This window comes from Mustela nivalis (genome assembly GCF_964662115.1).
Source record: "Mustela nivalis genome assembly, chromosome: 16".
Classification (NCBI taxonomy): domain Eukaryota; kingdom Metazoa; phylum Chordata; class Mammalia; order Carnivora; family Mustelidae; genus Mustela; species Mustela nivalis.
In genome coordinates, this window is record NC_139035.1 from 28,515,009 (window position 1) to 28,535,810 (window position 20,802).

General features: G+C 45.2%; 1 pseudogene across 1 annotated transcript in view; it reads left to right on the forward strand.

Annotated features, from left to right (window-relative positions):
* LOC309849952 (BAR/IMD domain-containing adapter protein 2-like 1) overlaps window positions 1-12,672 on the forward strand; it is a 48,435-nt pseudogene extending 35,763 nt beyond the window's left edge. The window contains exons 4-9 of the transcript XR_014316586.1: window positions 1,985-2,046; window positions 2,157-2,228; window positions 4,251-4,403; window positions 6,093-6,305; window positions 12,022-12,101; window positions 12,223-12,672. The product of XR_014316586.1 is annotated as a BAR/IMD domain-containing adapter protein 2-like 1 (transcript). The remainder of the gene's footprint in view (window positions 1-1,984; window positions 2,047-2,156; window positions 2,229-4,250; window positions 4,404-6,092; window positions 6,306-12,021; window positions 12,102-12,222) is intronic.
* The last annotated feature ends 8,130 nt before the right edge of the window (window positions 12,673-20,802 follow it).

Below are 20,802 nucleotides of genomic sequence, written 5' to 3' on the forward strand. Positions count from 1 at the left end.
TGTCCCTACTGGATGTCAGTGGGAAGCCTATGGTATTTACCAAGGCTTTCTCACTTGGTGGGACTTGAATTCCCAACTCTATATCTCCAGTACTGTACCTATAATTATATAACCTCATGAGGATATTCTCTGTCCCCACAATGCCGTGGTTATTTTAAGCAGCATTGTTCACAGTAGCCTTTATCCTGAAGAGTGGGGTTTATCTTGGACACTCTGGAGGCTGGGGGAATGATCTGGTACAGTTGATTTTCAGGGATCCCTGGCACCTCTGAGGAAGAGGGTTTGGAAGAGTACAAGCTGGGAGTCAAGAGAAATGATAAGAGCTTGAGGGGCAAGACCTAAGAGGTCCAAGTGGTAGGTTGGACTAGGGATACTCTTCCCCCACCCCTCATGGAACAGATGATTGGGCCCACAGAGACATCACAAGTCATTCCCACATACATTCTCTCCCGGGGAGGGAAGGGCTGGCACATTTGTTGCCCAAGGAACCAAGGTGAGTAAAGGGGCATGATTTCACCCTATAGGCTGGCCTAAATGATGACACATATGCACAAGGGAACGAGTCTTTGTCATTGAGTGTGACATATGGGTAAAGTGTCAACTCCATGTGACTGGCTGTGAGCTAGCAGCCAAGACCTGGGATTGGAGACTCTGGGGTGAATTCACTTTTAGACATGTTGAATGTGGGTTAACCTAATGAGACATCCAGTTGGACATGTTCAGGAAGGAGCTGAATTTCTTAGTCTGAAGATGGAGTAGGGGGACTAGAGTGGCCATTTGAGAGTCACATGTCTTTATTATTATTATTATTATTTTAGATTTATATTTATTTGACAGAGAGTAAGAGGAGGAACACAGGCAGGGGGAGTGGGAGAGGAAGTAGGCTTCCTGACAAGCAGGGAGACCGATACAGGGCTCGATCCTAGGACCCTGGGATCATGACCTGAACTGAAGGCAGACGCTTAACAACTGAGCCACCCAGGTGCCCTGAGAATCACGTCTTAATACTTTCTAAAACAGGGCACTGTAGTATCATTTGTGTAAAGGTGATAGCTGAAGTCGTACTCGTTGGTATTCTTTCTCTTTCTCTGTATCTACCACAGTCTTAATTTTAGTTCTCCTTCATCTGCAGCCTTTCAATTTTCCCAAGGAATTCCTACCAACTGTGGGAAGATCTACCCAACATATTTTGTTATTGTTTATTATGGTCTGGTGGTTGTTCAAAATGATTCTGTTTTTTTTCAGTTCTTAGATATCAGACCTTTTTGGTTCCTATAGGTAAGTGAACAGGGAGAGGCTCTTGTTCATTTTATCAGAGTTTAGTAGCAGAGATGCATCACACTGCCTCAAACTGCAAGAGGGGTACTTTGCAAATCAAGTGGTTGTCTTGCTACTTTTGGAGTAATGCTCAGTTCTGGAACATTTTCCATGTGGCTGTACTTGTTTTGAAGAATGGATGTAGTCCCTAGAGATGTGAGGCAGAGCACTGTCCTTCCTGCATTTTCCATTGGTATTAATATTTTCCAAAATGATACAAGAACTAATATGAGAAAAAGTAACCTTTATCTTTTATGCTTGACAGATAATCAGATTATTCTGGGGATTAGATAAAAATAAGTCATTTGTTCTTATAGTTAATTGTAATGGCCATGATAATCTTGCATAATTTAAAAGTTAAATCAGATAAATAAGATTCGGCTTAGGGAATGAGAAAATATAGAAAGCATGATGTGAATTTGAAGACAAATTTAGCATTCTTTGGATGAAGGGTGTTGTAGAGTAACTTTCCTAGGGCCTGTCTCCCTCTGGCACCAACCCTGCCACAGGCACAGTCTGTGTTTCCGACATGCCACAGGGCCTGATGCTTCCAGGCACCAGAGGGCAGTGGTAGATTGTGCTTCATTCCATTATTTTACTTTATTTAATATCTTTACAAAATCCACAGAGTGACTTTTCCCCCCTTAACATCTGGTTTTATTCACAGGCCATGTTCTCATAGAGATTTTAAGTACCCACAAGAAACTCAATGAGAGTCTTGATGAAAATGTATGTAAACTATTCATGTACTTATAAAAATAAAATGTATTTTATTTCTAAACTTCATGTTGCTTAATGTCTCAAATCTGGTATGAGTTTTTAATCCCCTTTGTTAACAGTTTAAAAAATTCCCTAAAGAGATTACACATGAGCTGGAGAAGAAGATGGAACTTGATGGAAAATACATGAATGTGAGTACACGTTTTTCTCTACCTCCATGGTTGGAGGTGGGTATGGGCATAGGGGCCTGGTGTTCTGGGAGGCTGCACTTGCCTGATCTCTGAGCCAGAGGAGAACTTTCTCTCACTGTTTATCCAGCAGCAGAGAACATGGACAGAGCTTAGTGTTGAGTATATACACAGGTGCATGAAACTGAAAAGGTCTCTTGGAGCTGGGTGCCCTGTTTGCTTTAACACCTGAGATGTTTATTTAAAAGCAGAGAGGAAAATATTGCAAGGAATCCTCCTGCTTCTCCAAAGCATTGTTTTCAAAGAACATGTATATGGGAACAACATCTACATTTGTATGAGTGCAGCTGTTGCTTTTAAACCAGCACTTTAGGATGTGAGACGTGGGTGGGAGAACTCACCTAGGTCTCCCTGGGAACCCCAGGTCCGTTTGTCAGAGAGTGCTCCTGTATGGTGTCCCTTGCCTGTCACCTGGTATTGATGACTCCAGCAGTTTTCTCCTGCCTGACCCTCCAGCCCTGTCACATGGCTCTTGCCATCTCCCTTATATGCTATGAAATAGCTGTTTTCCTTGGCATTCAAAGTCCCCTTCTCACCAAGACCCTACATGGTAGTAAGCAGTGTAGTTACCCTGAAATCACCTCACTGCTTCTATGTGCGTGTGCTCTGTGCACTGTGGAGGAAGGCGGCCGGACCATGGACAATAGCTGAGGGGGATGTAATGGCAGGCATTTTGCATACATTATGAGATCTTTATCCCTACAGAAACTCCATAATGTAGCTACTCTTACCCTCACTGTACAGATTAAAGGGAAACCATGAATTTTAGAGAAATTAAGTAGTTGCTGAGATCACACAGGAAGTGAAGGATTTCATCAGAATTCTAACCCAGGACTGTGAAGCTCCCAAAACACTGCGACACAGCACCCAAAATAATCTGAAGTGCTTGTACTTGTTCATTCTTTTTTAAAAAATTATAAGTCATAAAATAGGAGCATGTGAGTTAATATTATTTATTTATTCACCAAAGCACTTAACACTCAGTGTCCTAAAAAATTTGAGAAAACAAGGAACAAAAGACAAGACATTGTTGTCTTTTAAGAGCTTCCCTTGGGGTCAGTAGCCCCTTGTATGAACAGGGAAGTTTAGGTCAGACAAAGCTACATGTTGAAGGGAGGGAGCAGTGTAAGGTGAGGGTGTGCAGGGCGGCGCCCAGTGGAAATGTTCGCAGGTGTAACTGCCCAACAGCTGGGATGGTGCTGCACTCAAATCAGCACAACATTTAACTTACACGCAACTCTCAAAAGATGCCAAACAGAAATCTCAAGCTGAGTTGAAGATGAGAAGGAAAAGTCAAGGAGGATGAAATGTACTCAGATACAAACACAGAGACATGGAGATGAACTGTTCAGCACTATTTTATTTTGTTGTTGACAATTTGTACAATTTACAGGGCTGCTTACTTAGCTCAGTCAGCCTACACTATACTATACATCCACTCACTGCTGTGCTGCTGTTGAGGTTAAAAAGGAGCATTTTTGACTTGGTGTGAGCTGAAGGCTACAGAGTTTTCCAGAGTTAAAAATAATTAGTAGCCTCCTAAAAACACTGGCATTTTCTCCTGATTTGGGGGTGGCAGCGGGTGTTGTTAAGAGATGTTCCATGATTAGCATTACTCTCCCATGTTACAGATGAAGAAAATGGGGCTTAGGCCAAGTCACATAGTTGTTAATTAGAACTAGGGTTTAAATTTGAACTTTCTGGTTTCAAAGCCCTTGATTTTCCAGTAGAACACAATCTTATCCCTGCAGTATGAAGTAATATTTTGTGCAGATCGCCCTGCACAGAATATAAGGCCCTTGGGCAACGTCCTTCTACACATGAGTCAGGGATCTTAAAGAGAATGATGATACCTGCTCAGGTCAGTTTACAACTTTGTTAAGTGTAAAGACGGCACAAAATAAATGTTTGGCTGTTCAGCTTTCATTCCTCATGACATACTTGTATAATTATTTATTTTCCTAGTATATAGAAACCATTACATCTCGCCAGAGCGAAATCCAGAAATTTATTGCAGATGATTGCAAAGAAGCTCTCCTTGAAGAGAAAAGGCACTTCTGCTTTCTGGTTGACAAACACTGTAGCTTTGCAAATAACTTACATTATTATCATTTACAGGTGGGTTTGTGATACTGTTTTGTTATTATTAACAATTCAATTTCATATTCAAATGCTCTTGGAATGCCTCACCTTCTACATGTGCCTCAATGTAAAGCGGTGGGCCTAGTTTACGGATGAGAAGAGATGCCAGAGAAACACCGCTTGGTCCACTTGTTTATGTAAACTTTCAGAAATGTGGATGAAATGGTTAAATATTGCTTATAAGATTAATTTAGTAGTATGTCCATATTTAAAATCTTTCATTAAATAATGCTTAATGATCAAGAATTAGTACTTTTTTTCTTTTCTCGCCTCTGAGTCAACTTTTCTCAGACTATTTCTGATGCATCCTCAGCTCAGTGCCTTTACCAGAGCCATGGGATGAGTCCCAGTGGGTCCCAGGGCCACCCCACCTGGGTAGTTTGAGTGTTCACCTTGTGAGTCCATGCAGAGAGGTGTCCTGGAAGTTCTGTCCCAGCCACAGACCCATTCACAATATCAGGGCAGTTGTGGTTCCTTTTTCATTCCTCTTCAAGGTGTTTCCTCATGATCTCATCACCTATGGAGCTGGCTTTACTGACCTCCTTCCAGCACACATAGTTGTGAGGTTTTACCTCTAGAAATCATTACAAAATATATGTTACTTTCCTTTCCTTTTTTTTAATATAAATTTTATTGGGCCTGTATAAGCATCTAAAACTAGCATTGAATGAAGTCAAATATTCATTGTTATATATAATAATTTAGAGAGTGCTCCATGGTAGAAGCTTTGTAAGAGCTTGAAAATAAGGCAACTTCTTCTTTTTCAGGGGGAACAACTTGGCCTTTTGTGTATGCATAGGTCATATGTTACACATTCCATAGTTTTTGCAACTTGAAGGACCATTCATCTACTAAATCTAAAGCCCTAAGATCTAACATTGTTACAGGAAAGGAAAGAATTGCAGTATTAGATGATCACTTTGTACTTAGTTCAGCAGTGTCTGTTTCCATGGTGTAGGTGTCCTGCTGGGGCAGGGTCATAAGCCAAGTGACCCTGAAGCTCTGCCTGTGGCCTAGCTCTGCCAGTGATGGGGTACTCACTATGTCACAAGGCAATCTGGCCTATCTGCAGAGAGCTCTAGTTGGTGGCAGACTCTTATGCTTAACCTTGGATCCCAGCTATGCTTTTTAGCATGAAGGAAGCCCACTTCTTTTCTCCACTGGAAGTCTCTTCACCTCTCTGAAAACCACTTCTGTGCCTTCCCTTTTTCTGACTCCAGCATCCCAGTCCTTTCAGTAGCTTCTTGGACAAAGTAGGCCCAAGTAGTCAGCATGTCAGGGCTATAGTCTGAGGCCATAGGTTGTTTGAGGTGAGGGTTTTGCCCTCTGTTAGGAGTGGGAGGAAGAAAGCACTGATTGGTATTTCTGGGACCACTTGGGAAAACAGGGCTTAATGAGATTGCTCAACCATTCCCTTTTCATGTTTGAGCATGTTTTGCATCAGTCTTCAACTCTGCCTTCACACTGAGGGAGAGGGCAAACTCATGTAGAACAGGGGCCCACAGCGCTTGCAGCAAATAAACAGCTGAACACAACACAAATAACATAGCTCATAGATGGTTAAGTGCTCATTGAATTTGGCACAGAGCTCTCACACTTCTGGTGGTAAGTCAGTAAAACATTATCACTAATATTTGATTTGACTTTTCTCAGCTCTTTGAATAGTACACGTTTTTGTTTTGTTGTGTTGTGTTTCTCTCTGATTCACCGTCTGCAGAATTACTCAATTCCAAGCTTCCCTGGTGGCAGGAAACCTGTTGTGATGCTACCAAAGTGCCCAAGAAGATCATGAATATGATGGAGGAAATAAGGACCCCAAGTTCTGACCCCGTGTCCAGGATGCCTCAGCCCTCACTGATGATTGAGAGAAGCAGCGTGGTAGGGATGGGTTCTCTGCAAGATTTCAGTTGTGTATTTACTGATAGGACTTGGGCCAAATTTGCATGAAGGAAGAAAGCCTTTGGTGGTGGCAGTCACAGGTACTCCCCTCTTCTAGGTCCTCCCTTGTCTCACTCTGACCCTCTTACCTTCAGACTTGACATTAGCTGTGCAGTGCTCAGCACTGTGTAGTGCTGTATTCAGTCCATTATCTTTGCTTTAAAAGTGTTTTTGTTACTGTTTTTAATTGTAATGATTCAACTTTGTAAGTTTATTCCCAGTGAAGGAGGCGTAGGTGCCTTAGGGAATAATTAGCAAAGCTCTGGTGGCATTCATCACAACATAAGGTATTTCAGAAAAAAAATAGCTACTGAAGTATTCAAGGTAATGAAATCAGGCATTGCAGTTTGCCATCCCTTGAGCCTCAGCTTTATTACTTTTCACAAACATAGAAATTTGGATTCTGTGGATAGTTTATACACATGGGTCCACCCTAACCTCTGAAATGAAAGCAAAGATGCTAAAGGCCAGTTGATGACCTACAGAATAGATCCAAAACTGCATAGGGAATAAGAGAAGGTGCTGTCAGTGGGCCAGAAACACTAAAGGAGTCTCAAAGAGAGAAAGGCAAGATCTGTGTGTGGAGAATCAAGAGAAGAAAATCTTGGCCTTGAGCACATGCAGGGCAAGACTGCAGTAGACGGCAGAGCAGTGAGCTCAAAGCCAGCGGGTATAAGAGGAGGTGGAGAATGGCATGTGGTGTTCCTGTATGTGGTCAGTTCTAGACGATTTGCATCCTCTAAGCTGGTTGGTTTCTAACCTGTGTCCCACTTGTACTAACCAGTAGGCAACAGGGGCTTTTGTCCACTGGCTGAAAATGTGTGTTTCCACAGAAGAGGCCAGACACCCTCCCTGCTGTGTCTTCCCTGTCCCCACCTCACTGTGGGTAGTCTGTGGCGACGAGGATGGGCAAAATACAGACTAGGATAAATAGGCAGAAGAATAGGGAATGCTGTACAATACAGAGATGGACAGAAAACCAGGAATTCCTGAACAAGTGAGGAAAACCAGTATCATGAAAAGACACACTGAAAGAAAAAACAAGAGTAACCAATATTGGAGGCAACAGAGACATAGGGCAGAGGAGAAATCTTTAGAAAGAAATGAAAAGATACTACATCCCCAGGGGAACTCAATTAAGATTTTAGAAACTAAAAATGGATTATTATTCATAAATGAAATGTCTGGGATTTGCTTCAGCGTATTCCAGGCACAGGGGAAGATAGGTGTAGCATATATGAAACAATACTGGCCTTGAATTCTTAATTGTTGAAGCTGGGTGTTGGATACAGGGAGATTTATCGTGCTGTTCTTTCTCCTATATATGCTTGAAATTTTTCTAAAATAGCTTTTTAAATTTTTCCCTCCCCTTCCCCTCTTCCACAAAGAACATAAACAAGAAAACCCCCACACCAGTGGATGGGCTCATTAATAGAATGGAACTGCTTGGGAAATTAATCCAAAGAGCTCTCCCAAAACACAGAACGAAAACGGAGAGAGGATGTAAACATAATGTTAGGTTGGAGATACCCAATTGCCTTCTCAAAATCATCACCAGATATCTAATGGGGATCTCAAATTCAACTTGTCTAATACCAGATGACTGATTTTCTCACTCTAAATGGTCTTCTCTAGTCTTCCCCATCCAGAAGATGGCAGCTCCATCCTTTCAGTAGCTTGGGCACAAGTGTGAACTTCTCTCCCTCTCTCTCCCCACTCCTTCCCTCCTCCCCGCCCTTCCCAGCCAACCCCTGGGCATGCCCTATTGTTTCCACCTTGAAAGCATATCCAAGTCCAGCCACTTCTCAACCCTCCAGTGCCCTGACTATAGTCTGCAGAGATTACTGTAGTTGGCTCTGCCTAGTCTTTAACAAGGCAGCCACAGTGAGCCTGGACAAATGGAAAAAAAAGAAATCCTTGATAGACTGTGGTCAAGCTGGAGAAGGGGATAGAGAGAAAATTCTAAATACCTACAGAGAGAGGGGGAAATAGATAGAAAAGAGAACTCCACTGGTACCAGACTTCTTATTATTAAAACAAGATGTTAGAAATCGATGGTGCAATGCACGTAAAATGTTTGAAATTTATTTTATTTTATTTTATTTTATTTATTTATTTTTTTAAGATTTTATTTGTTTATTTGACAGAGAGAGACAGAGAGGTCACAAGTAGGCAGATAGAGAGAGGGAGAAGCAGGCTCCCCGCCAAGGAGAGAGCCCGATGTGGGGCTCGATCCCAGGACCCTGGGATCATGACCTGGGCCGAAGGCAGAGGCTTAACCCACTGAGCCACCCAGGCGCCCCTGAAATTTATTTTAAACATAGAATCCTAGGGCACCTGGATGGCTCATTTGGTTAAGTACTGGCCATCAGCTCAGGTCATGATCCCAGGGTCCAGGGTCCTGTTTTGCAGGGAGTCTGCTTCTCACTCTGCCCCTCCTTTCACTCGTTCTCTCAATCTCTCAAATAAATAAAATCTTCTTTAAAAATAAATAAATATAGAATCCTATAGCTAAGTAGCATCTAGGAGGGACCCTAAAATCCATAGAGACAGAAAGTAAATCAGTGGTTGCCAGGAGGTGGTAGGAAATGGGGAAGTAAATGCCTTAAAAAAATGACAAAAATAAGAAAAAGAATGTTACATTCATGAAATAATTCAGAATGGGGCATTGCTATCCAACCAAGAGAACTTTGGGAAGAAAGTAGAATTTAAAGCATGGTAAAATAACCCTGGGAATCTGTAATTCCATCACTTGTGCTACACTAATACTAAACTAATGAGGAATTTTTCACAGATTGGGAAAGATTATGACACTCCTAAATATTCACCAAAGGGGCCCCAGTTCCTTCAGCCAGAGTGTATCCTAGTCCTTTGATTGATAGATATGTTTAATAAACCAGCAACACATGGACAGAATTCAGAAAGGATAAGGAATTCAACAGGTAGGATATTTATTTTGATTTCTTTAAAAATACTGTTTTAGGGGTGCCTGGGTGATGCAGGCAGTTGGGTATCTGACTCTTGGTTTTAGGTCGTGATCTTTGGCTTGGATAGTGACCTCAGCGTCCTGGGAACAAGACTTCACTCATTCTCTGGACTCAGCAGGAAGTTGGCTTGAGATTCTCTTTCCCTCTGCCTCTCCCTGTTTGCATCCCCCCCACAATAAAGAAAGTCTATAAAATTAGCTTGGTTAAAAAATTGAAAAAGCTTTTTAAATTTTTAAAATATTTTGCATAACTGTTACCCTGAGGTAAAGATAAACAAACATATGTGGTAGCACACATTTAACATTGCCTTGTTGAAAAAACATTTTTTTCCAAGATTTTATTTATTTATTTGGGAGAGCACGAACAGGGAGGAGGGGCAGAGGGAGAGGGAGCCTGATGTGGGGCTCAATCCCAGGACCCCAGGATCATGACCTGAGCTGAAGGCAGAAGCTTAACTGACTGAGCCACCCAGACATCCCTGCCTTATTGGAGCTTATACTTCAAAATCAGTAAAGGTCTGGGTGTATTATAAAACCGTAAGACATTTTATAAGTGACCCATTTCTTTGACAAATTCTAATTCCATGTACCAATTGATGTTTATAAGAAGGAAACTTACTATGGAAAGGCACCAGAAAATCAGACCTGCCATGCCCCTAGGCCCTAACCCCAGCCTTAGGTTGGACTTTGAGGCTTCTGTCCCCAGAGGCCTGGTAGCTGACCTCTACACATTGGGGATACTGAAAAATACCAGAGGACTCGCCTGGCATCCAGAAAGAAATCTTGGCATTTGGAACTGTGGAAAGGATTCAGAGCAGGAGAAATCTGCATGCCCACATGAGGCCACCCCCAAGTTTATTGGCCCCCTGCACTTGATCTAGAAGCCAGCCACTCACCCTGACCCAAGCCCTCAACTCAGCCTCCAGGAAGTTGTTTGCCTCAACTCTGGCTGATTTGGTCTGCCATGTCCCTAGGCTCTCACCCTAACCCTCAGTTGGATTTGAGGCTTCTGTCCCCAGAGGCCTGGTAGCCAAGTGCTACACATTGGGGATACCTAAAAAAATGCCATAGGACTCTGTCACCCAGAAGGAAACCCTGCCATTTGGATCTCCGGAAAGGATTCAGAACAGGACCAATGTGCATTCCCACTTGAATCCGTCCCACATTCAGGGGTCCCTGGACACAACAGGGGAGACTGACACTCCCCTGACCTATGCCCTGATTCAGCCCCCTGGAAAGTTTGCTTCAAGGTGTGCTTTTATATATCTCTGCTGTGCCTCTAGGCCCTAAACCTAAAAATAGTTTTAGCCTGGAGTCTTCTGTCCCAAGAGGCCTGGCTTTCAAGCCTTAGGGATTGTGGACACCTGAGCAATACAAGAGGACTCCTTCTGCCACTCAGAAGTAACCACCATTTGGAACACCAGAAAGGATTCAGAGCAAGAGAAATCTGCATGCCTACCTCAGGCCATGCCCATATTTAGTGGACCTCTGGACACAAACCCAGAGCCAGCAGTCACCCTGACCCATGCCCTTAACTCATCCCTCAGAACACTCCCCAAAGCACCTTTAGATCAGCCCCTCCATACCTCTAAGCCCTAATCCTCCTAACCCTTGGTTGGGTTCTGAGTAGTCCATCCCCAGTAGTCCATCCCCAGTAGTCCATCCCCAGTGGCCGTGCCCCAAAGAGCAGGAGTTCAAGACACCTGGGCAATAGCCTCTTTGAAGGAAATTTTGGCTGTTGGAACTCTGGAAAAGATTCAGTGCTGGAGAAATCTGCATGGCCATCTGAGGCCACCACCCCACGTTCAGCAGCCCTCTGGACACAAAGCTGGAGTCTGACACCCTGACATTCTGTGTCAGCTCACCCCCAAAGCAGAGAGAGAAACTGGAAAGTTCATGCCCAACATGCCCCTAGGCCCTAATCTTAACCATAGGCTGGGTTTTCAGGGTTCTGTCCCCAGAGTCCTGGGATGTATGCCCCACATGTTGGGGAGACATGAACAATACCAGAGAACTGTGCCTGTCACCCAGAAAGAACCCGTGCCAATTGGAAATCTGATAAGGATTCAGAGTAGGAGAAATCTGCATGTCCACCTGAGGCCACGCCCACATTTAGTTCATGCCTGGACACAGATCCAGATCCTGACACTCATCCTGACCCACGCCCTCATCTCAGCCCCTAGAAGCTCGCTGATGCACCTTCAGTTCGGTCCTGCCGTGCTCTAGGCCCTAACACTTACACTAGGTTGTGTTCTGAGAGGTCCGTCTCCAAATGTCTGCCTCTAATGCCCCAGGGAGTGCAGACAGCTAAGCAACAGCTAAGGCTCCAACACAGAAGAAAATGCTGCCATTTGGAACACTGGAAAGGTTTCAGGGCAGGAGAAATCTGAAGGCAAAGCTGGGCCCATCCCAGAAATCCCTCACTTTCATCAATCCCCTGAACACAAACTCTGAACCTGACCCTCACCTTATCCCTAAACTAACCCCAATCCTAAATCCTAAACAATAACTGTAACTCCTAATCTCTAATGCCTAACCCTCACCCTAACCAGAAGCAGCAGTCTGGAAAATGGTAAAAGACATTTCAGACAGTCAGACAGGTGGACACAGTTGAAATGGGCCTGTGGTCTTTTTCAGAAGGCGGAACCTGTAACGATCTCCTCCTTTCAGGTTACGTGGTGGTTCCTCGGGACAGTGTTCCTCTGTGGGGTGAAATGCACTGAATTAGTCCATATGAAGTGGCAAACATGGTAAGAAACGACAGCTGGGGAGTCTGAGTGTGGAGAGGAAGTGTGTTTGTGTTGCTGTGATAAGTTAATGCAAATTTGAAATCACCGGAGAGTAAATGACTCTTCCAAACATCCACATTAGCACAATGTCACAGAAGCAGAGAGGACGTCAGACTTTGGAATGGAGGCCAAGCCCTCCCAGATCCAGTTCACCCACCATATGTGAACTGCTTGCCCTTATAGGAGGCCACATGTTAGCAGGAGACTCATGGGAGGTTTAAATCGGGGCCCCCCATGTCTCTGGTGCAGTAGAAGCAGTGGGATTTGGAATTCCAATTCTCCACAACGCTTTACCACAAGCTGCTTAGAACTATGAAAAAGCAGGAAGGGAAGCCTCACTAAAGTGGACTTGGGACCCCAGATGGGGAGGCTGGAAGGGGGCCCCAGGCACTCAGTGCCCATTGCAGACCCCACATTACAATCCCCCACAGGAGAAACTAATCCATTCCAGGCCCTGCAGGGGAAGCGGGAGGGTCCATCTCCTACAAGAAATCACCATCCCTACAGCTCAACCTGTGAGAATCCTCCATCACCTTTCTCCAGGGGACTTTCCTTCCAAGCAACCCTCCCAACTTCTTCCTCCTCCTCCACGAAATAGTGGTCCCCTCCTTTGTTTCTTGCACTTGCCTGTGATGAGACCGTAGCTTGCTCAGCCCAGATTGCCATTCTCTGCTCTTCCCCAATAAACCCATTTTACTGGTCAAATAACTGGGCATTTGAGTTTAAGGTGAACAGAACTAATAAACTCAAGAAACTTGCAAGGAACAAAATCAATACACACAAATCAATTGCATTTCTACATGCTGGGAAGGAACCATCAGAGCGAGGCTATGGAGAACAATCTCATTTACAATTGCATCCAAAGGAACAAGACAGCTAGGAGTTCTCTGAACCAAGGAGGGGACCGATCTGTCCACTGACAGCCATGACACACTGATGACAGACATGGAGGGAGACCCATGGAAACAGGAAGACACTGTGCTCAGGGAAGAACCAACACTGGGAAAATACCTACTCTCCCCAAAGCTGTCTACAGAGTCTGTGTTGTTGCTCTCGAACTTCCAGACACCAGAACGACCTTGAAACAGGTGTGGATGTGGGAAGGACACTGCAGGGCCGAGGTTGGGGGAGGATGAGCACTGAGCCAGGCAGCCACTCCCTGATTGCAGACTGAGGAGCCCCAGGAACAAAATTCATGTGCACACACAAGATGTGGGACCCAGAGCATGCATCCAAGCCCAGAAAGAGGAAACCCCACAGCCCCATGCACAGCACCATGGGTGGCCACGTCACCACACACAAAATGATGGAAACTCCAGTGTATACACAGCACGCCATTCCTCCATGGGATTCTGAGAACACACACCCCCTCGCCAGTTCCCACTCAGGCAACTTCCTCTCACCTCCAGAGGCCGGTCCTAAGGGGGCTGGATGGCTGTCAGTGTGGATGCAGCCCCACGTCCTCCACAACGGGTCCTGTCAGTGTGGATGTGGACACACCTCTTCCCCGCTTGACCTGTCAGGGTGGGAGTGGCCCCACATCCTCCAGAAGTCTCCACCGCAGATCCTGAGGAAGCTGGGCTCCTGTCCCAGCTGCAGCTGCACAGCCCCCCCCCCCCCCCCCCCCCCCCCCCCCCGCTCAGGGCGGGAGCTGGGTGTGGGTGTGTCCTGCGCTCTCTTCAGGCAGGGGAAGCAAGTGCAGGACAAGGGCAGCTCACCCTTCAGTGGAAGCACCTGCTCTCTCCCAGGTTTCAGCTGAAGCCATTTCATTCTGGAAATTCAAGCAGCATGGAGCCCAGTATTCCCCAACTTCTCCAAAATTACCTAAGGAACAGTGAATTGGAAACAAAGTGGAATGACAACAGTCCCTGCACCAAACAGTGGCAACAAACATGACCCTGGTCCTGACACAGACTCACACGGACCTCAAGTTGCTTTCAAGCTTGGCCCTGACCTCAATCCAAGAACCTAACCCTAGTGCCCAACCCAAACAGTGTTCACAAGAATCAAACCACTGGTATCCATCAGTGGTGAATGCATAAGCAAAGTGTGGTAAAGGGTTTGAATTTGGGTTCAGTTTTAGGTTTCATCAGAGTTCTGGATTAGGCTTTGGGTTTAGGGTAAGGGTAAGGATTTGCAGTGGAGGGGTAAGGGAACAGAGTTAAGAGCTTTAGGTTTATTATTTAGGGTTTAAGACTCGGGACTTCTGCGATAAAGTTCAAGGTCAAATTTGGGGTTTGGGTTCATGCTGGATTTGGATTCAGGGTTCATGACTCAGAGTTCTGGTTTAGGGTTTGGGTTCAGGGTATGGATCCAGGGCTTATGTTCAGAGTCCAAATTTCAGGTTCAATTTCAGGTTTGGGATTCAGGGTTCCAGTTTGGGCTTTAAGGTCGGTAGTTAGGTTGGAGCATTCAAGTTAGGGATTAAGGTTAGGTTTAGGGATGACACATTTTCTTCCGTTGTTGTCATGGACACAAAGTTTCACCTGAACTTTCTAAATCTGAAATGTATTTCATCTGGGCATCAGGAGCTTGTTTAGAATTTAAGATCTCGGGCGCCTGGGTGGCTCAGTGGGTTAAATCCTCTGCCTTCGGCTCAGATCATGATCTCAGGGTCCTGGGATCAAGTCCCACATTGGGCTCTCCACTCAGCGGGGAGCCTGCTTCCCTTCCTCTCTCTCTGCCTGCCTCTCTGCCTACTTGTGATCTCTGTCTGTTAAATAAATAAAAATATTTTTAAAAATGTAAGATCTCAGTAATTCCCTATTGATTCTGCCCTCAGATACCCACAATTCACTTTGTCTTGGCTCAAACAAACCCTTGGCATAGAAGGGAAAGCTGCTGTCGAAGTTGGGGTGACTTCACAGTGTTAGAGGTGTGAAACCAAATATTGTGGAACTGTTCATGGAAAATGAAACAGGAGACAAATAACTGGTTGACTCCTGATTCTTCCACAATAACAAAGACCAAATTTCCAATAGAATCTGATAATGTCCCCGAGGAAGGCCTATGGTACTCTTTACCAGTACCAAAAGGGGGCCCCCTCCCCTGGCTTAAACTACGAATCGCAGCAGGATACTTCTTACTTTGTATCAAAAATAAAATTTTATTATTTGGCTGTTCTAGTGTACAATTTGTAGAAGCATTGACAACATTTTCTTTTCTCAAATCCTCATCAACACAGGGGTAAAATGCAAGCAATGTTGTAATGCACTGCTCACTGGAATACCAAGTACAAGGAGCACTATTAGAGGTAACAAAAAAAACATTTAATATGAAACTCAGAAAAAGCACCCTTTGTGGGCACATAATGAGGATCCCTAACCATAAAATCTAACCTCTCATCCTATGGAATTCATCCATAAAAATTATCAATAGCGGGCGCCTGGGTGGCTCAATGGGTTAAGCCGCTGCCTTCAGCTCAGGTCATGATCTCAGGGTCCTGGGATTGAGTCCCGCATCGGGCTCTCTGCTCAGCAGGGAGCCTGCTTCCCTCTCTCTCTCTGCCTGCCTCTCCATCTACCTGTGATTTCTCTCTGTCAAATAAATAAATAAAATCTTTAAAAAAAATTATCAATAGCAATAACCTGCTGACCACTGGAACCACCTCACCATTGATCTCTAGGCTTATAATTCACACTCCAAGCGCTAGAGACACACTTGTCAGCAGCAGAACACGACTTGCCCACTCCTGGTGGACCAACTTTTACAGTGAAGCCAAAAATCCCCCTCCTTGGAAATCCCAGCCACTAGGACACAGTCACAGAAACCACACCCAGAACAATAAAGGACAGCCATCTCTTGAAGCGGTTGCTGCAGATCGCCCCCACTCCCACAAAGTAGCTGTACAGCGGCCTCCGCAGCTGTCCTCTTCCCGGGATTGCACAGGGCACCGCATTCTCCCAATGTTCCACCCTCAGAAGAAAACCGTGACTGTCCTCGTCAGTCTTGTGTGCAGGCTCACCATGAGCCCTGCGAAAGCCAGACACCTTCTTGAGGGCACTCAGCCTCTCATGCCTATCCTAGCAGATGGAGGGTGCTGTTCTCCCCAACTTCCGTATCAACTAGAGTACACTTGAAATGAGTCTCGCCATACTCCATGCAAAAGGCATATTCTTTATCTGCAAAATGATGGATGGTGTAATACCATGGATTCCCCATACCTTCTTGAAGCTAGGTAAGTTGGAGCTACAGCTGGCCAGAGCCATTATCCCCAATTCCCTACACACACACACCCTTCCCTTGTGCACTCCAGACCAGTTTCCATCTGCCTTGCTCATTCTCAGCCATTGTCTCTGCAGAGCAGTACAGTAGTACCGAGGTGGTAGGTGAGGTGCACTTAGCACCTTCAATCCACTTACTATCAGAAATTAATATTTATTTTATTAACAGATGCATCCCAGATCTTGCCACCACGGAATTAGAAAAGTCATTACTACAGAGGTCCTAACAACCTGTGTCAGTCTCCATGGCTTCACTTCCTAGCTCCAGGGAGTGGCTCATCCATGGGTCCCAGCCAATGTGGTGGCAGGAACCTTGGGTCCCAACCTGCAGAGCCAAGCATGGGGTGAACCACCCAGGCCAGGGGCTTTTCCATCATGACTGCAGGAGTGGCTCGGCCAGGACTGTGCCACTGCCACAGAGGGCCCATGAAGCCAGGTGCTCCATAACATTGCTGATGGCTGAATTGGACTCATCCTAAAGCCCACACTTGCTAGATCCTCTGCGTACTCATGAGAACCCTACATGTGCTCATGGTCTTGTCCTGAACAAGATACACCCACCAGGCAATGGGGACATACTCAGCCAAACAATACCTACATGGAATTCAACCACAGACAACCTGTTGTGGGAAGCTCAAGGCCTGCAGAGAAAGGGGAATTCCTGAGGCCTTAGTTATTGGCCAATCATCTTTTTTTTTTTTTTCCCCTCTCAGGTGAAGGGGCCAGGGTCAGGCCGGATAGATCCCAGTGTGCTCCCACTCTGCCACTGGAAAAGAAGAGCCCTCTCCCCCTCATCCCTCATGTTGCACATTTGGGGTGTGGGAAACTAGCACACATGGGCCAAATGGGACTGCCCCTTGTCTTCTGTCAATCACGTGTGGCTGGGACTTTAGTTATGCACGGTCTGTGGCTGCTTTCAAGCCACAGTGCAAGAGTGCAGTCCTGGTCAGAGAGACCACATGGACTGCAACACCTAACAGAAAATCTTTACAGAAAAGTGTGCTGATCCCTGGTCTCAAAGATCCTAGGATCTTGTCACTTCTTTGAGTAGAACATAGTGCCTTCTGGATCAAATCTAATTTCCTCACCCCCAGAGGCAAGGACTTCCAAAGCCAGAACTCCATCTCCATCCTCTTCTACTGACACCTTGAATGGCACGTCCACGTGTCTGCAGCCCAACGGGAATTCTCTGTCATTTACAGGGTAGTGAAGCTCAGAGATGGAGGTGTAAGTATGAACTTGTGAGTGTGAGCGTGTGCTTCCTCTTTGTTAGCCGCAGTGTGCAAGGAGAATACAGTACAGTAGTATGCTTTCTGTCCCACAGCAACATCCACACAGTGGTTCCATAATGATCTCAGAAGGAAGCCCCCTTCATAGAACAAACTTCATCAGGGAGGACTCCCAAACCACTTGTCCTGGGTACTAGGTTCCAGGGAGGCTAGGAGCACATGGAGGGACAGAGACTCCTCTGCCCATCAGAGTTTTGAAGGATGCCTGTTTGTCCAGGACAAAAGATCCCCAAACCATTCATCCACCTGTCATCCAGCCAGGTGTCTGTGAGAGAGATCTACTCCAAGCAGAAAGGAGGATTGAGAGGCAACAAATGAAAGCCTTGTGTGGCAAGTGCCATGACAGAGGACACTCAGGAGGACTGGGGATATGTAGAGTTGGCCAGACCGGGAGGCAGGAGGACCAGGGGTGCTCCAGGAGGGTGTCACACATGTGTGTGGCTACATGTGTAAGGGTGGCCAGTGTCAGCTCAGAGAAATGCCAGGGCAGGCAAGGGGCAGTGTCCCTAAACTCTCTTAAAAGGCAGAAGTTCAGTAACGGAATTTCTTTCAGTACAATTTCATTTCACACGTATCTATGAGTCCCTAAAGCTGATGGTTTAGAACACGAAGTACGTAGTTTGCCATTGCTTTCAAGCCTGAGGTGCTGGGGGCAGAGCACACTGGATATTTCTTTTTGTTGCTTTCAAAGTATAAGGACTTTTCCCACCTTCATCTCTGACCCAACGACTGGGAACAAAGGCAACACAGATCTATGCTTTGAAATGTCAACATATATCTGCAAACCCAAGTTCTCACAGGAGCTAAAGGTTCAGGACCAGGGTGACAGAAAGGGGAGGCAGATAGCAAGGAACCAAAAGAACACACCAGGTGCATGGGAGCTGGCCCACTTCTCTACCTGTTGGAAGTAGCCATGCCTGACGGGAGGGAGTCCCACCTGCACTGGTCCATCTGTTTGCTGCCCTTGAGCAGAGCAGAGGATGTGCAGAGCTGGGTATGGGTGTCATGGGGGAGATGGGCAGCTGGCCACAGATGCTACCTGCCAAGTACCTGTAGGGCCAGCTCCTGGTCCTCAGCTATGATGAAACAATAATTATGTTTAGTTACCCATTTCCCAGGATATGTAATGTGCTCAATGATTTCGTGACTATATCCTCTCCCATATTATTTTTTAAAAACACTTTAGGCAGGTAAGATATACATTAAAAAGCTCTTCATAGTTAATGTATGCAACTTGACCCTGACCCCAACCCCAAGATCTAATTAAGATATACTCGATTTAGAATATTGCTCATAAAGTAGAGGATGGTTTTTAGGAGCTAAGGAATTCAGGGACCAACCTTTTGTCTTATTTTCCCTTGAATCTAAATTTAAACACATTCGGCAATGTGCTGTCTGGAGAGTGGCCACACAGGGGAACAGTGAGTAAACTGGTGCAAACCCCACTTAAAAGCCAATTCTTCCATCATCCTGTCAAATCTTGTTCATTCACTGTTTGCAGATTATTTTACAGATTATGAAAATTGTGAATTTGATGAAATTTTTATTTTTTAAAAATTTTTTTAATTTATTTGGCACACAGAGATCACAAGCAGGCAGAGGCAGGCAGACACAGAGGGGGAAGCAAGCTCCCTGCTGAGCAGAGAGCCCAACCTGGGGCTCTATCCCAGGACCCCAGGATCATGACCTGAGCCAAAGGCAGAGTCTTTAACCCAATGAGCCACCCAGGCGCCCCTTGTTGAACTTCTTAAGAGCCGAAGTCATTCTTTCAACCTGTTAAAATAGATGTTCTCAAAAATCTTGCAGTGGTGAGCAGAGGAAGGCCCAGGGGGCTGGGAAAAGGCTATTACTATTGACTCTATTCAGGTCTACTTAGGAAACAAGGGTGACTTCTATTCCACTTCTTTTCAGGAAGAATTTGTGTCAACTAACAGCCCTAGATCCAGACAAAATAGTGTAGCTCAGAGGAAACAAAAGGTGAATCAACAGTTCCCAGAAGGAGGGAAGGAGTCGCACCCAGGAACCAAGAAGACAGACCATGGAGGCTCTGCTCAGGCCCATTCGCAGTCTGTAAATCCTCTGGGTCTAGAATGCCCCAGTGCCCCCGGGGTTCGTGGGTCAGGCAGAGAGCACACCCTGATGCTGCCCTGCTGGAACCCATGACAAGCCTCCTGGTCTCTTCCTCCATGAGACACCCGCATCCCCTGATGACTCCAACCTGCTTCTCGGAATTCCCATTCCCTTTTCTGACCCCATCGTTCTCGTTTCCTGTCACTGCCATAGTACAGAGTACGTTTAACTATATGCTATTCTGTCATTTAAATGGTTTTTGGTCATGTTTACTGTGAAACTACCTTGCACCATCTAGTGTGATGTAGAGTCACTTGAACCCACATGGCAACTTTCTGTTAGAGAAGGCCACCCCTGCACCTCCTACAAAATGTTTCTAACAAAGTACAAGTCCATCAGGAGTAGTGTGAATTGTGGTACACAGCCTGCATGGTAGGAGTCAGTAATTTTAACAAGGGTTGATCACCACCCCAGTCTCATGAAACCTTCCTCTGTCCCCATGGAAGTCATGATTTCCCCTCAGAAAATACCCCAAGAAACTAAACTTTAAACTGAATGCTCCCTTCATGCTCTGGTTCAAATTTTGTTCAGCCACAATCGTATGAAAGTAGAAATCAGTCACAAGAAGAATATGGGACAGTCAAAAATATGTAGAAATTTAACAACATGCTAGTTAAGAACCAATGGTCAAAGAAGAAATCAAAAGAAAATTCAAAAGTACCTGGAGAGAAATGAAAAAGAGAACCTATTCAAAGTTATGCAGCAAAAGTAGCTCTAAGGAGGAAGTTCATCAGTATTTGAAAAAACTGACAAACTTTTAGCTAGACTCACCAAGAAAGAGAGAGGGCTCAAATACAATCAGGAAGGAAGGATAATTGATTCCTGTCTCACATCAGATTCCTAGAGGAAAACACAGGCAAAAACCTCTTCATCCTTGGGCACTGCAACTTCTTGCAAGAAATGTCTCTAAAGTCCAGGGAAACAAAAGCAGAAATGAACTGTTGGGACTCCATCAAAGTAAAAATCTTCTGTGCAGCAAAGGAATCAATTAACAAAACTAAAAGGCAACCTACAGAATGG